The sequence below is a fragment of the Bombyx mandarina genome, chromosome 07, assembly GCF_030267445.1.
Source record: "Bombyx mandarina strain Sakado chromosome 07, ASM3026744v2".
NCBI lineage: Eukaryota > Metazoa > Arthropoda > Insecta > Lepidoptera > Bombycidae > Bombyx > Bombyx mandarina.
This window is the reverse complement of record NC_143214.1, coordinates 7,445,119-7,455,361: the sequence shown is the minus strand read 5'-3', so window position 1 is coordinate 7,455,361 and position 10,243 is coordinate 7,445,119. Positions and strand designations below refer to the sequence as shown.

At 44.3% G+C, this 10,243-nt stretch overlaps 1 protein-coding gene across 1 annotated transcript in view; it reads left to right on the top strand.

The window, feature by feature from the left end:
- Positions 1-135: 135 nt before the first annotated feature.
- LOC114249525 (uncharacterized) overlaps positions 136-10,243 on the top strand; it is an 83,272-nt gene continuing 73,164 nt past the window's right edge. The window contains exon 1 of the mRNA XM_028183132.2: positions 136-410. The gene's annotated coding sequence lies outside the window, so the exon portion shown is untranslated. The remainder of the gene's footprint in view (positions 411-10,243) is intronic.

Below are 10,243 nucleotides of genomic sequence, written 5' to 3'. Positions count from 1 at the left end.
AGCTCGTCCAGCTATTTAAGCAATAAAAAAAAAATCTTTTGAAAAAGACATTATGTCGAGCCCTTTATTCCTTATATTATCACATTAATAACCGCAAAGCTGCTTACTAAAGGCTTCACTCCCCGATCGCTTCACCGTTACGGCAGTAGCCGACGCCACACTGCGACGGACGTACGCGTCCCGGCGAATCGAAAAAACATCGCAACTACAACAAAAGTAAAATAAAACTCTAATATGCCTCCACTAAAGTACACTTTCGAGGTTTGTGAATGAAAAACTTTTATGTCGTTTTTAAACTGTACGAGCTATGGAACTTTTTATCGTAATGCCTTTATGATAAGATAAGTTTTTCATCGGTGGTGGATAACAGAGTGACCCTCGCAGGAGTCGGCCCAATTTAAAGTTATCAGGTAAGTTAGTATCGTAATTTAACTTTGACAGCCCGTGAAAGGTCAGTTTTATGACAGTGCCCTAACAATATGTAAGTTTAAGTTAAAATGGGCTTGCAACAGCACAATATTCAGAAAGAAGGTCCATTTCAAATTTCATGCATCAAATAATAAAACGCTACGTTCTGAATTATAAATTAAAAAAAATATTTTTAGTGTTTCGGATCTAAGTCTACCACCTAAGCAAACCACACAATAGTGAAGTGAAAATATAATTAAATTTGACATACCATTACTAGACTTTAAGAATGACAAAGAACTTCGCTTGCATCGTTCGATGTAGGTCTTAAAAATGGGAGGCCATGGCTGGGTTCTGTGACTTGGTCATGGCGCTTCGTGAGGCTGAGGAGCGCGAAAGGGAATGGGATCCCTCTTCGGCTCCTCAGCGCAGAAGGCGGGGTGGACGGCGCGTGCGAGAGGCCGCCGCTCAGCCCTCGTAGGGACTATCGAGTGCCGGGTGCGGGGGCGCCCGGCACTCGACTGTTGGTCCGGTGGTGAAGCGGTGCAAGGTGGCTCCTGTGCGCCGCTCACGGTGTGTCTCCCGAGACGAAGTTCTACGGGATTTTCCCGGGGATGAAACCCCGTCTTAACATCAGTACGGGTACCGCCTAAGGCGAGACTTTCGGCGCGCATCGCGGTACCGTAAGTTTCGTGTAGTCGGTGTGGTGGAGCTCGATGGGGTTTAGTCGGTAGTCGTTCTGCGGGGCAAGTGCTTCGCGCGCCTTTTTCAAGGCGTAGTCTCCTGTGAGAAATTGGGGGAGGTGAAGGACCTCAGTCCTTCTCTTCTCCCCTTCTTCCTCTCAGGAGGCGCCGGAGTCCGACATAACCCGGTCCGTTACCCCCCTCGACCGGGTATCCGTAAATGGATTCCCCAGCGTTAAAAAAAAAAAAAAATATGATTTCAATGTTCCTAAAACCTTATTAGATAAAGATACGAATCGCTTTTATTAATCAGGCATTTTAATATTTTCAAGATCTTCACTAAGAAATGTATAAGAAAGATTAGTCTGTTAAAATTTTGTTTGAAATTGATTAACTTTGAATTTTAAAACATGATCGTTTATTTAAACTACGAAACTTATTTGACTAATATTAAAACATTTTTGAAATATTAATCTTCTACATTTTCCACTTCGCCTTCACAAATTCCCTTCGATCTTCATATTAACATAATATGCAAAGAGTTTTGTCTTCATAAGGCGTGCCCATCGCGCTATCAACACCGATAGCTGATCAATACAGCTTAATAGAACATCTGACAGAACAAATGACAGACTTGATTACAAAACATCCATTACGCTCTACATGATGCGTCGAAATCAATCGCGTTGACACCGCCATACAATCCGGTCATTATTCAAACGATCGCATCAAAGATGATGATTGTTTTAAAAATGGCATAAGTACGATAACTTCACTGCTTAGCGTCTTCTGGCATTTCTACGAGCAACAATAACAACTCACTGTGTCGACTATGCTGGACATCTGCCTTTGATGACAATAAGAAAGTGGTTATAGGGAGATTGACCATAAAATCTAGAGCCAGCATCTCGTTGAAATAACTTGATTTTGCAGGTCTAAAAGAGCCAAAGTGATGTTTTTTTTATATATTAACACTATGAAAAATTAAAAATTCTTTGAAACTTTCGCGGCTACGTACATTATTGCTACTGCGTCTACCCGCGAAAATCTGTATAGCAGAAATTCAATAAATGTGAAACTTCTGGTCAGAGCCAGTTAAATAATGGTATATAAGTGCTAAAACTTGGAGAGACATGGTATAAAATCTTTATTTATATTGTAACAACCATCCTATCTATTTCTGTCGTAAAACAGTAATGCGTTTCGGCTTGACGAGTGGGGCTCAAGTGGGGAGTGCCGTTGTACTCACTGGGGTTGTACTGGGGGTTGGTGCTTCCCGCTGGGGGTTGGTGCTTCCCGCTTCCGTAGGTTTAACCCGCGATTCCCTACAAGTGACCCCTGGGTGGTGCTAAACGGGAGCCGAAAACATAACCGGTGGTAGGACCTAGTCCGACTGGCTGGCGACCACCCTCCAACTAGAGTCCGCCGCCAAATAGCCTAGCTGTGTTCCGGCGTGTGAGTTGGAGAGCCAGTTCTATCCCTTTCCTTTCCCCTTCCTTGTTGGGGGTGAGTCTTGGTGACGCCTGGAACTTGCGGAGCAGACGTGCGTGCGAACTCACGGGGCGTGATTGTTTGACGGGGGTATAGGGAGACCCAGTGAAACGGTACCCGCTGCCGCCCGCCGGTCAGTAGGGGACCTGAACCCGGGTGTCTCCACTAAACTCCGCCCCGGGAAGCTGTCCCGCCAACCGGTGTAAAATCCTGTCGTGCGGTCGTCGTGCCGGAGTCGGAGACCGGAGTGGATCCCGGCGATCGCACGCAGAGTGGACTGGGGGCCCTTCCATGCCCTGCGTCAGTCTCTCACGCAACCCGTGGTCGAGCGCGTACTATGTTCCGCGCTTCATTCAGGTGTTACCTCGATCTCACCTCCAACATCCTACCTCTCCTAATCCTACTCTCCAAAAATTTAAAATCATAAAGTCGACAAAGAAAAAGAAAAGGGTTTCACAGGCGGTTCCCCATTCCACATTTAATGTGGATTTCAGCAATGTCAGGGGCCTACATAGCAACCTTGACGCCGTACACCACCACCTTGAGACGGCGCAGCCTGCCCTGCTTTTTTTAACGGAGACGCAGATATCTGCTCCGGATGATACCTCATACCTTGAATACCCCGGCTACGTATTGGAGCACAACTTCCTGCGTAAAGCCGGGGTGTGCGTATTCGTCCGGGCTGATGTCTGTTGTCGCCGTCTTCGGGGCCTCGAACAACGGGACCTGTCCCTCTTGTGGCTGCGCGTAGATCACGGGGGCCGTAGCCGAATCTACGCGTGCCTGTACAGGTCCCACAGCAGTGATGCAGGTTCAGCTCTGTTTGAGCATGTGCAAGAGGGGACTAACCGCGTGCTTGAGCAGTACCCATCTGCGGAGGTGGTGGTTCTTGGAGACTTTAACGCTCATCACCAAGAGTGGTTGGGGTCCAGAACCACTGACCTCCCGGGTCGGACTGCCTACGATTTCGCCTTGGCTTACGGCTTCTCCCAGCTGGTGACACAGCCCACCCGTGTCCCAGATATCGAGGGGCACGAGCCTTCTTTGTTGGACCTTCTGCTGACCACAGATCCGGCCGGATACAGTGTGGTGGTCGACGCTCCGCTTGGATCGTCTGATCACTGCCTTATTCGTGCTGCCGTACCACTCTCTCGTCCTGATCGTCGAACGACGACCGGGTATCGAAGAGTTTGGCGGTATATGTCAGCAGATTGGGATGGATTGCGTGAATTTTACGCATCCTACCCATGGGGGCGGTTCTGCTTTTCCTCTGCTGATCCTGACGTCTGTGCGGACCGTCTTAAAGACGTGGTGCTCCAGGGGATGGAATTGTTTATTCCCTCCTCTAAAGTGCCCGTTGGGGGTCGCAGCAGACCCTGGTATAACAATGCCAGCAGGGATGCTGCACACCTCAAGCGGTCCGCATACGTGACATGGGATAATGCCAGGAGACGTCGGGATCCTAACATCTCAGGGGAAAGGCGGAAATATAACGCCGCTTCCAGGTCCTACAAGAAGGTAATTGCCAAGGCAAAGTCGGAGCACGTCGCTAGAGTTGGCGAGCGATTGAAGAGCTATCCCTCCGGGAGCCGTGCTTTTTGGTCGCTCGCCAAAGCTGCAGAAGGAAACTTTTGCAGGTCAAGTCTCCCACCACTGCGCAAGTCCGATGACAATCTGGCCCACAGCGCGAAAGAGAAGGCTGACCTTCTGGTCAAACTCTTCGCCTCGAACTCGACTGTGGACGACGGGGGTGCCACACCACCGAACATCCCCCGGTGTGATAGCTCCCTGCCGGATATCTGCTTCACACAGTGTGCAGTCAGGCGGGAGCTCCGACTCCTGGACGTCCATAAGTCGAGTGGGCCAGACGGCATCCCCGCAGTGGTTTTGAAAACGTGCGCCCCTGAGCTGACACCTGCGCTAACGCGTTTGTATCGCCTCTCTTATTGCACTAACAGGGTTCCGTCTTCATGGAAGACCGCTCACGTCCACCCTATCCCCAAGAAGGGTGACCGGTCGGACCCATCGAGCTAGCGAGCAGGCCTATCGCGATAACTTCCTTGCTTTCCAAGGTGATGGAGCGAATAATAAATACACAACTCCTGAAGTATCTTGAAGATCGCCAGCTGATCAGTGACCGACAGTACGGTTTCCGTCACGGTCGCTCAGCTGGTGATCTTCTTGTATACCTTACTCACAGGTGGGCTGAAGCCTTGGAGAGCAAGGGCGAGGCTCTTGCTGTGAGCCTTGATATCGCGAAGGCCTTCGACAGGGTCTGGCATAGGGCACTTCTATCGAAGCTACCATCTTACGGAATCCCAGAGGGTCTCTGCAAGTGGATCGCTAGCTTTTTGGATGGGCGGAGCATCACGGTCGTTGTAGACGGTGACTGTTCTGATACCATGACCATTAACGCTGGCGTTCCACAGGGTTCGGTGCTCTCCCCCACGCTTTTCATCCTGTATATCAATGACATGCTGTCTATTGATGGCATGCATTGCTATGCGGATGACAGCACGGGGGATGCGCGATATATCGGCCATCAGAGTCTTTCTCGGAGCGCGGTGCAAGAGAGACGATCAAAACTTGTGTCTGAAGTGGAGAACTCTCTGGGGCGAGTCTTCGAATGGGGTGAATTGAACTTGGTTCAATTCAACCCGATAAAGACACAAGTTTGCGCGTTCACTGCGAAGAAGGACCCCTTTGTCATGGCGCCGCAATTCCAAGGAGTATCCCTGCAACCTTCCGAGAGTATCGGGATACTTGGGGTCGACATTTCGAGCGATGTCCAGTTTCGGAGTCATTTGGAAGGCAAAGCCAAGTTGGCGTCCAAAATGCTGGGAGTCCTCAACAGAGCGAAGCGGTACTTCACGCCTGGACAAAGACTTTTGCTTTATAAAGCACAAGTCCGGCCTCGCATGGAGTACTGCTCCCACCTCTGGGCCGGGGCTCCCAAATACCAGCTTCTTCCATTTGACTCCATACAGAGGAGGGCCGTTCGGATTGTCGATAATCCCATTCTCTCGGATCGTTTGGAGCCTCTGGGTCTGCGGAGGGACTTCGGTTCCCTCTGTATTTTATACCGTATGTTCCATGGGGAGTGCTCTGAGGAATTGTTCGAGATGATACCAGCATCTCGTTTTTACCATCGCACCGCCCGCCACCGGAGTAGAGTTCATCCATACTACCTGGAGCCGCTGCGGTCATCCACAGTGCGTTTCCAGAGATCTTTTTTGCCACGTACCATCCGGCTATGGAATGAGCTCCCCTCCACGGTGTTTCCCGAGCGCTATGACATGTCTTTCTTCAAACGAGGCTTGTGGAGAGTATTAAGCGGTAGGCAGCGGCTTGGCTCTGCCCCTTGCATTGCTGAAGTCCATGGGCGACGGTAACCACTCACCATCAGGTGGGCCGTATGCCCGTCTGCCTACAAAGGCAATAAAAAAAAAAAAAAAAAAATCTGAAAACTGAGACTTAGAACTCATGTCTCAAGGTAGGTCGTGGCAATTACATTATTATTGTCTATGTTCTTCAGTACCCCTTAATATTAGGTGGGCCGTGAACTCATCCACCTGGATAAGCAATAAAAAAACCCACACACTTAAAATGGCCGTAAGTTTGTGGTTTTTTTTCAGAGAGCTTTAAGACGGTAAAAGCACAAACGAAACTATGAACTACTGAAAAATGTAAAAATATAACACACGTCATAATTTTAATCCCAACTACATATAGTTATATACATATGTACATACAATAACATCAGCTTTTCCGTGTTAAAGTTCTGATCAATATCTTCAAATATTTCTATTATTAATGGAAAGAGATTCCTTAATGCGGTTTGTGCTAAAAAGGGGCTTGACTGATGCAAATCGTCACGTAACCTTACGCCCTGGCTCTCGACTTGACCATTCAAATGTGATCTTTAAATAAACGTTTATAATATCTATGGGAACCGCTAACGACTTAACACCCGGCGGTTCGTGAGCTCATTGACTTAACTACAGCATTTAAAATTGACTATTTTAGTTTGCACTAAAAATGTTTATTCAGGTCATTTAAACGACATTGTATGGTGAGGTTGTTAAAATTTTGTGACTTGAACGTCGCCTCGACCATTACAAGAACTTAACTTTGTTAATAAAACGTTGTTTGTACTTGTACTAGAGTCAGTAGTGGCACGAGAACAGCAGTTATTTCAGGGCAATTGAGATTTCAACCTCACATTTCAAAGTAGTATGCAAAATTCGCGTTTTTACTTGATAAGTTCATCTCTTGTTGTTTAATTTGTAGGCACAGGAGGTACGACACACCTGGTTTTGTTTATTTATGTTTATTGCTTCTATCTACAACGTAAATGCGCCACCCACCTTGAGATAAGTTCTAAGGTCTCAGTATAGTTACAAAGATTGCCCCACCCTTCAAACCGAAACGCATTACTGCTTCACGACAGAAATAGGCGAGGTGGTGGTACCTACCCGTGCAAACTCACAAGAGGTCCTACCACCAGTAAAAAATGGTTATCAGTGGGTACCAAAGTCTATGGCACAGGTAGATACCGCCACCCAGCTTGGTTCTGCCGTGAAGCAGAATGCGATTCGGTTTGAAGGGCAGGCGTTGTACAACTGGGACTTAAAACTCATGTCTCAAGGTGGGTGATGGCATTTACGTTGCTGATGTCTATGGGCTCAGATAACCTGGAAGGCCGTGAATTCCTCCACCTATCTAAGCAAAAATCAAACTAAAATGAATGCTGTAGACTTCGCAACATCAATGCCATCACGCACTCTGAAATAAGTTTTTTTTTTTGGTAGCCCATATCAGCTACTCCTATTTTTCAAGCTAATTTTCATATTAAACAGTGTGCTTAGTGCGAGTTTTTCAGCGTTAACTAAAATTTTTATGGAGTTAAACCGTAAAAGTTAACTAAAATTTTTATGGAGTTAGAACGTTTGCTTACGTTTGCCGCTAGGAGTGCTGTTCCAACTGCATGCGAATTGAGTTAACTTTTACGGCATCGAGAACGTTAAAAAACTCGCACCAAGTACACAGATAGATAGCGGTAGGCAGCGGCTTGGCTCTGCCCCTGGCATTGCTGAAGTCCATGGGCAACGGTAACCACTCACCATCAGGTGGGCCGTATGCTCGTCTGCCTACAAGGGCAATAAAAAAAAAATTAAAAAAAAAAATAGAGATAGATATCACCGAATTGAAAAGTAAGACAGCTTTATATGAAAATCCGACATTATATCTCAAACCACAGCTATGGCTCCTAATTTAGATCGTAAGTAGGTTTCTTCACTAAGAACAACAACAAAAATTGTTGAGTAAGAACAATATTTTCTTATTTGTACTATTTTAAAAACATCAATTTCTTTTTATTAATTGTATATTAACGATTAGCGGACGAAGCAAGAATGGTTGGTTGTTTTATATCGATCGTCGAGTCGTGCCAGTCGGTCACTAGCCTTACACTAGCATATCGATTCGCCGCAAACCTTTTAACCCCACCTTATTTTGGGAATCATATACTTCGAAGTTAGCACGCACTGAATAGTTAATCTTATATTTATGGATTTTGAAAAAGGAAATTCTATGATATAAGTTGATAATTAAACAGTTTGTATAACTTATATTAGGAATATATATATATAGGAAATATTTTGATATGTTTTATTATTGAAGTCATAGGTACATTACTAGTAAATCCTAATATATATCTTATTCTATTATATCTAAAGGCATTTTAGATTCAAGATGCTGTTATTTTTATTTCATCAGATAGCTCACAGCGGACTTTAATTAACCTTTAACTACGGCCGTCAATGTACCACGAAGCGAAATCTTCCTGAGATACATACATATATATATATAAAGAAACATCATCTCTAACATTTAATCGTAAATGAAATAACATGAGAATATATCATAGGGCTTATTTATATTCAATAATTTAGATTGATAAATTAGTTTATTCAGATGTAGACTTCAACCAATATCATTAGAAGTTCAAAAACAGACGCCAAATCCAACAGAAAATTACAATAAGCTATTAAACATTACAATTAATGTTAAGAGGAATCACTTACATAAGTAATTACAACAATAATCTCAGGAACGATTTGAAATACCCAAAAGTAGCACATATTAAGTTTAAAAAACAAAACATGAATAATGTTATATATTTAGTAACACAAGAACGAATTACAATGTCTACTAATTATATGGTGAAGTTGTAAATGTTGTCAAACATAACAGCATTATCGATTCAATCGGGCCTTGGATTGGGAGTACGGCACGTGTTCCACTCCGTTTATATCGATTGATACGTCACCAACTTGGTCACTACCCTAAATCAAACATATTGATTTTGTCACTAGCGTTTACAAGCTTAGTGCCTTTCAATGTATTGAACTCTTAAATACCAATCACGCGCTACTTTCATGTACAACTCAATTAGGTATGAATCGTATGCATCATTCTTAAGAAATACCGAATAAACTGAACTGTACTACTGTAAGCTTTATTGTAAAATAATTAAAAAAACAAAATGTATCATGTTAAAGTTAAGGCAATTATCGGATTGCCAAATAGCAACACTTTTGGTGGGAGCAATGGCAGTAGTGAGGACGTGACATAATAAAAAAAGCGTAGTCTGAAAAAACTGAACAGAAAGCAGTGCATTCAGTAGTGAGCAGATATCTAAATATTGTACAAGTGGAGTTACAAATAAAGCAATACAGAATTAAGTGAACTATTGCAATCTGTGTATTTATTTCCTGGCTTTGGAACCCGAGTCTTACACTACTGATTAACTGACGGATCATTCATTTCATGTAATTTTTTTATGAATCAGAAACTATAATTACGAAAATCGCCTACTTTATTCGTCGTTTTCATGCCTCCGGCAAATTTATTTTTTGAGTGAAACAAAAGAGATATTTTTATGGGCTAAGAAGAAATCGTCGCACTTTCGCCTACGCATTAGGGTCGGTAAATGTGGTATGTTCTAATTGAACTTAATAAAGCGTCCTGATGTTCGACAACCCATGCCCAAAGTCAACAGTGGGCTTAAAAAAGCGCGTGTTGTATGGAACGCAAGTCCCCTGCCACCTTAAAGGGAGGGACGCCGAAGCCCAAGTCATCCGCGTTATGACCACCGAGCTTTTCGCTTGGTGAATTATTCGAATCCAACTCAAATCATACGCTGGGAACACCCTGCATCGTCAGAACCAGCATAAGACGAGTGTAAAACAGCTTACATGTCATTGGGTCTCCCTCCCCGGTAGGGACTTGCAGAGTCGAAATCAAATCACATCGACAAATATAAATTCATTCCTATTAATTATTACAATTCTTTGCGCTATAGAAGAATGGAATATGTAATATTCTTTAGGGAAGTCGAATTTTCTGCGTGTACACAAGCCATGATTAAAGATGTTCAGTTGTTTACCTGGCCAAATGAAACAAGGAACAAATTATTCGTGTCTGCAGAACACGCCATCTATCATTTAGGGGTCGTCTCCCACAAAAGAACTCTTGATTTATTTGAGTCTGTCCAAGAGATCAAGACAAACATTGCCTTCATTACTCACGGTACCTTTCCATCTTAATTCGATGAAATATTGATTGTGTTTCAGATATTCACTCTTACTTTTGCTACT